The 6,000-nt window shown below is 45.5% G+C and overlaps 1 long non-coding RNA gene across 1 annotated transcript; it reads right to left on the minus strand.

Annotated features, from left to right (window-relative positions):
- Positions 1 to 1,185: 1,185 nt before the first annotated feature.
- LOC140105952 (uncharacterized) lies at positions 1,186 to 3,405 on the minus strand. The gene is made up of 3 exons (XR_011850687.1): positions 3,022 to 3,405; positions 2,252 to 2,287; positions 1,186 to 2,053 (listed from the first exon to the last, which is right to left on the minus strand). It is a non-coding gene; the product is annotated as an uncharacterized lncRNA (long non-coding RNA).
- Positions 3,406 to 6,000: the final 2,595 nt, after the last annotated feature.

The raw sequence follows: 6,000 nt of genomic DNA on the forward strand, positions 1-6,000 counted from the left end.
GTTTACATTTTTTATAGTCAAGGCATTGTAATACAGGCAGATGTTGTTCAACCAGTCTGTTTATAATGCAACCCAAGTGAAAAGGGGGTTAGCCTCTGCCCATGCACATATGCATTTACCTTGAGACACATGCAATGTGGCTATTTGTCACATGCATATCCCTGTAAGCACATATGCCATTTGTCCAAGTGCGGCCACCTTTGCACTTGTGTTGCAATATAAACTGCCTACAAGTGTCAGTGGCTTTAACGGTCCGGTCCTAATGAAATGCTGGTGCACAGGGGGCGCACCTTTGTCAATACTTACAAGCCTTTCCAGGCAAATGCATGTGATCAATTTGGCATTTGCAGAAGTGTACCTCAAAATGCATTTTTGGAAAGGAAAAGGACCGTCCCCTATGCGCTAGTGTTGCATTATGAACGGACAGATACCGGAACGTGTGACCATGGCCTTACTTGCTGGGTTTAAGCATAATCCAATTTTGTACAATGATGTTTTACATTAATTTTAATATTTAACAAAATATAAATTTAAAAAAAAAAAACGGTTTAAGAGATCCAATGGATCATATTGTGTTTGAAATGTTAAACACATTTTGAAAAAAATTTTGTTTTAAAAATATACATTTGTTCAACCCGTTTGAAAAAAAAAAACGGCTAAAGCAACATAATGGGGCAGATTTACTTACCCGGTCCATTCGCGATCCAGCGGCGCGTTCTCTGCGGTGGATTCGGGTCCGGCCGGGATTTAATAAGGTAGTTCCTCTGCCATAGTTCCTCCGCTGAAAAGCATCTGAACGCACTGGAGTTCACCGGCTCGGGCTGAGTGAAGGTAAGCGCGTCCCAAGCGACACATTTTCCCGTTCCGTCGGGTTTTCGTTCGGCCACGCCCCCCTATTTCCGTCGCCAAAATCCCGGGGCAATTCAGGGAAAATTGGCGCAAATCGGAAATATTCGGGTAACACGTCGGGAAAACGCGAATCGGGCCCTTAGTAAATGACCCCATTGTTGTTTAGATGTTATTTTTTTGGTGCATTGAAAAAAAAAATTGTTTACAGGTGTATTTTAATTCATTGAACATTGTTAAAAAACAAAAGAAAACAATCAAGAAAATTATGATTTTATTACATCAAAAACAATAATGAATTGCAGATTAATTGAAAAAAAAAAATTATTAAATGCTATCATTCTGCCAAGCAACTGCCCCGTGCTCACTATTGAAATATTTGAGAAATTCATCTCTTGTGCGCCATCCTGATAAAGCACGGCAATTGCAATGCTCTATTGTGTTTGCAATGTTGACATCATTAGCCACGTCAAGCAGTGCATGTGGAGACCTACCAATCCTTGTGAAATTATGAAGCACACAGCATGCCTTCACAGCAGTGTCAACATTTTCAACACTTAGGCATATAGCAGTTTTAAGTAACCGCCATGCCCACTTACAATGCCAAAAGCGCACTCCACAGTCCTGCGTGCACGTGCCAAACGTGCATTATAAATCGTTTTCATGTTTGTCAAACCCCCCTTGCAGTAGGGTCTCAATAAATGAGTGCTGAGACCAAATACCTCGTCGGCCACAAAGACATGCGGGAGAATTGTGGAGGTTCCAGTAAGTGCTTTGGCTGGAGGAATATTAAGATGGTTTTTAATAAGCTGTCTTGCCATTGCACTGGTTTCTAAAATTCTTGAATCGTTTGTGCTGCCATACGAACCAGTTTCTATGGCAATAAAGTTACTGTCACTGTCTGCAATGGCAAGTAACACTATTGAAAAAAAATTTTTGTAATTGTAAAAGAGTCCCAGAATGAGGTGGTTGTATCACTCAGATATGCTTCCCATCAATAGCTCCAAGACAATTTGGGAAATCCGTCTTTTCCTCAAAAGCTTGCGATATGGCTTGCCAATAGTTTATGGTAGGAAAAGGCATGCAGCGAGGCTGCAAAGTAGTCCATATCACAGTGCAAGTATGCGGGATTATCTTGCACAATGTACTTTTCCCAATGAGAAATTGATGCTGCATGGAGTGATAGCTCCCCTCTGTGGCCAGGAACCTTTATTGAAAGAAAGAAAAAAGATATCACTTTGGTGTAATAATTTCTTATTTAAATAGAAAAATTATGAAACCAAACAAACCTTAACGTTACAAGTAGACGACGTTCAGGACATATTGCTTGCCTCATCACAGTTGATTGGAACGTTATTTGCAGCTTAATAAGGCAAAGCAAAAGGTCATACTGCTCAATACTTACCGTAATCGGCAATATTCCTTGAATTTAGTAGGATACCTATGAGACAAAGAAGAGATAACTATTTCAAAAAACGTTAACAATTAAGTTGTTTATAAAATGCACACATACATAAAACCAATACAGTTTTGAAAATAAACCAGATTTTTAATTTTTTCAAAATATGCTGTAAGAAAATTTAAGACACACAAAAATGTTGTCTAAAATTTATTAAAAAAAGGATACTTGGCCAACGGCAGCCACAATTAAAAACGTGGATCCCCAATGTGTGCGTGGCTACTCTTCTGTATTGCCCGTGTCCCCTCCTCTGTCTTTGGTGTTCTGTAACAGCCGCCATAGACGCGTCCATGTTATCTGCCAGCCGTCACATAATATGACTTATTAATCTGCGGCATCATAGTATGTGCCTGTCTGCATCTATGCCACTGGATACAGAAGGCCAAAAAAATACGAGGAGCCGTGTGGAAGAAAGAAGAGCAGCCACGTCAACCTCGTGGAGCCACGCAGAGCATCGGGGCTGCCAAAGGGGTGAGTATATAATGTAACATCATAAAAAAAGGATTGACCTGCCTGTATACTTCTGTTGCCTTGTTGGCTATATACTGAAGTGGTGCTGTGACCAATGCATTTCCCACCCACACCTTAGACTTGAGTCAATAAGGTTGTCCATTTTGTTGACAAATAGGGAACATAGCTTAGACGCTGGTCCACAGATATACGGGAAATGACAAAACCAGGATAATGTAAGAAACATTTAAAATATATATTTATACCTGCGTAATTCAACAAACAATTGAACAAACTGTCCGTGGCTATCCCGTCCTTGCAACAAAGGATGAACCCATAATCGTCGTCTCAAATGCCGCTGACTTTGTTCCTTTTAAAAAATAAAAAAATAACATCCAAAGCAGTGCAAGAAAAAATATTAATCAAAGTGTAAAAGTGAATGAAAAATACCTTTTCCAATTGGCAACGACGCGCTGCAAGTCCAAGAATAATTGCACCACATCCCATTATAATATTTCGGCTTGGCCCAGTATATGGCTCCATCATTAATTCAAACAACATAGACACCACCATCAAACACCAAAAAAACGGACCTGCGTTTGCACTTAAATATTGCTACACAGGTGTCCATGATTTGCAATCAGGGGTTGCCAATGAAAACGCATCCGTCACAGTAACGCATGCGCTCTTGAAGCATGCGTCAAACGCACGCGCCAAACGTGCGCCTCGCAACGCACGCGTCAGGCGCATCGTGTGACCGTGGACTCAATCTGAATGACACAGGTGAGGGTGGTGGATCCATAAACCCGGTTCACTGCCAAGGAAAGGATTGTTGCAGGGAGGGAGGGGATTCCTTGCATTATATATCACTATAATGCACTATAAGTCCTAAGCCTAGCAACGTGGTCAGTACTTTCTAAATGCAGTTCAAACGCAGTGCGTGAACGCAATATCAAGAACAATCAACATATACAACACAGGTGATCCAACGTATCCCATACATCTCATATAAGGTTTGCAAAAATTGTACATGCTAAAAGGAAAAAAAAATCTCATCCTGATTTATTGGATAGATTTCATTTCCCTGCAGATGTATCTGTAATGAATGTTCCACATGTGGCCATAGTCCTGTGATGTAACTGGAAACCAGTTGCTCAGGCTTTCAGTCATGCTTTAGTTCCATCCATCTTTCCATTCAGTTTCAGGATGTTCTCCAGTGTGTTAGTCTCTATTGTCGGCTTTCTATGTATGGATTTATATTAGAGCATGGAAATCACTGTATATCACTGTAGCTTTGATGTAAGGAAATGGAATATAACAAGCCAATGGCTGCAGAATCACCAATGAGTGTATGAAAACTGTTGTAATAGATGGATAAAAAATGTAGCAATTCCATTTTCTATACTTGTAGACTGTTCTGGGGTTTGTTCTCAGGTTCGTTGAGCACATGCAGCGTTTGTGTTGCGTATTAAGGGCGTGGTCAATCGTTCCGCTGGTGTTGCATTCATAACGTGATGCTAGCACACAGGGGGAGGGCCCCGACCCGATCGCGTATGCGCCTGCGGAGGCGCCCCCGGCGAAGGGGACGCACACCGCGGCGCACGGAAGTGGGCCCACCGGAGGTGAGGCGAGCTGGGCGGCGGCGAGGGGGGCGGGGGGCGAGAAAGAACGCCGAGGGAGCGGGAGCCGCTTCGCGCCCCAGCCTGACTGACCCAGCCCTTAGAGCCAATACTTATCCCGAAGTTACGGATCTGACTTGCCGACTTCCCTTACCTACATTGTTCTAACATGCCAGAGGCTGTTCACCTTGGAGACCTGCTGCGGATATGGGTACGGCCCGGCGCGAGATTTACACCATCTCCCCCGGATTTTCACGGGCCAGCGACAGCTCACCGGACGCCGCCGGAACTGCGGCGCTTTCCAAGGCTCGGGGCCATGGCATGACATGGCTACACAACCTTAGGCGGAGGACGACAGCCGCTCACAGGGAGCGGGGGATTGCTGCGCGACCAAGACTAAGGCGAAGGAACGCTTTACCATAAACCGGCCAGGGCCAATCCCCTGACCGAGCAAAGTGCCCTGCCCCGCCGGGTCGCGCTGTGTCAGATCGATCGAAAGAGCGGAGAGTAGAGACTCTACTGCTGGGAGTTTGTGGAGAACGGTCTGGCTTGCGTCCCGTCCTCCCGCCCCGACCTCACATGGCTAGCCTCACCCGCCGGGCGCCACCCCATTGGGGACCGTAGGGCGGAGAAGGGGTCTCCGCGTCCAGGATTTTTTTTGTGGAGAGCGGCCTGGCTTGCGTCCCACCCTCCCGCCCCGACCTCACATGGCTAGCCTCACCCGCCGGGCGCCACCCCATTGGGAACCGTAGGGCGGAGAAGGGGTCTCCGTGAGCAGGGCACATGTACAGTACATACAGGATGTATATGGTGACAGCCCGGCAGCTCCAATCACATGGAGGAGCAGGAGACATGTACAGTACATACAGGATGTATATGGTGAAGGTGACAGCCTGGCAGCTTCCATCACATGGAGGAGCAGGAGACATGTACAGTACATACAGGATGTATACGGTGACAGCTTCCATCACATAGAGGAGCAGGGGACATGTACAGTACATACAGGATGTATATGGTGACAGCCCGGCAGCTCCATCACATGGAGGAGCAGGGGACATGTAAAGTACATACAGGATAAATACGGTGACAGCTCCCATCACATGGAGGAGCAGGAGACATGTACAGTACATACAGGATGTATATGGTGACAGCCTGGCAGCTTCCATCACATGGAGGAGCAGGGGACATGTACAGTACATACAGGTTGTATGTGGTGACAGCCTGACAGCTCCCATCACATGGAGGAGCAGGGGACATGCACAGTACATACAGGATGTTTATGGTGACAGCTCCCATCACATGGAGTAGCAGGGGACATGTACAGTACATACAGGATGTATGTGGTGACAGCTTCCATCACATGGAGGAGCAGGAGACATGTACAGTACATACAGGATGCATATGGTGACAGCTTCCATCACATGGAGGAGCAGGGGACATGTACAGTACATATAGGATGTATATGGTGACAGCCCGACAGCTCTCATCACTTGGAGAAGCAGGGGACATGTACAGTACATACAGGATGTATGTGGTGACAGCCCGGCAGCTTCCATCACATGGAGATGCAGGGGACATGTACAGTACATACAGGATGTATATGGTGACTGCTTCCATCACATGGAG

This window comes from Engystomops pustulosus, chromosome 11 (assembly GCF_040894005.1).
Source record: "Engystomops pustulosus chromosome 11, aEngPut4.maternal, whole genome shotgun sequence".
In the NCBI taxonomy this organism is placed as follows: domain Eukaryota; kingdom Metazoa; phylum Chordata; class Amphibia; order Anura; family Leptodactylidae; genus Engystomops; species Engystomops pustulosus.